This window comes from Limulus polyphemus, unplaced genomic scaffold, assembly GCF_000517525.1.
Source record: "Limulus polyphemus unplaced genomic scaffold, Limulus_polyphemus-2.1.2 Scaffold323, whole genome shotgun sequence".
In the NCBI taxonomy this organism is placed as follows: domain Eukaryota; kingdom Metazoa; phylum Arthropoda; class Merostomata; order Xiphosura; family Limulidae; genus Limulus; species Limulus polyphemus.
The window spans coordinates 110,053-110,465 of record NW_013665933.1 but is presented as its reverse complement, the minus strand read 5'-3'; the positions used below and the strand labels follow the sequence as shown (position 1 = coordinate 110,465).

Sequence of the window (413 nt, the reverse complement as noted above, 5' to 3'; positions counted from 1 at the left end):
GAAACCACTTACCTTTAGACTAAGCTCACCAAGAAATTACTGTAGTTTCAACGTAAAACACCAGTTAAAACACTGACGGGGAAGGAAACAACTTACCTTTAGACTAAGATCACCAAGAAATTACTGTAGTTTCAACATAAAACACCAGTTAAAACATTGATGGGGAGTGAAACCACTTACCTTTAGACTAAGATCACCAAAAAATTACTTTAGTTTCAACATAAAACACCAGTTAAAACATTGATGGGGAGTGAAACCACTTACCTTTAGACTAAGCTCACCAAGAAATTACTGTAGTTTCAACGTAAAACACCAGTTAAAACACTGACGGGGAAGGAAACAACTTACCTTTAGACTAAGATCACCAAGAAATTACTGTAGTTTCAACATAAAACACCAGTTAAAACATTGAT

General features: G+C 34.9%; 1 protein-coding gene across 1 annotated transcript in view; it reads right to left on the bottom strand.

Annotated features, from left to right (window-relative positions):
- Nucleotides 1-413, bottom strand: part of LOC106457381 (1-phosphatidylinositol 4,5-bisphosphate phosphodiesterase epsilon-1-like) — a 104,116-nt gene that overhangs the window by 94,004 nt on the left and 9,699 nt on the right. The window lies entirely within an intron of this gene.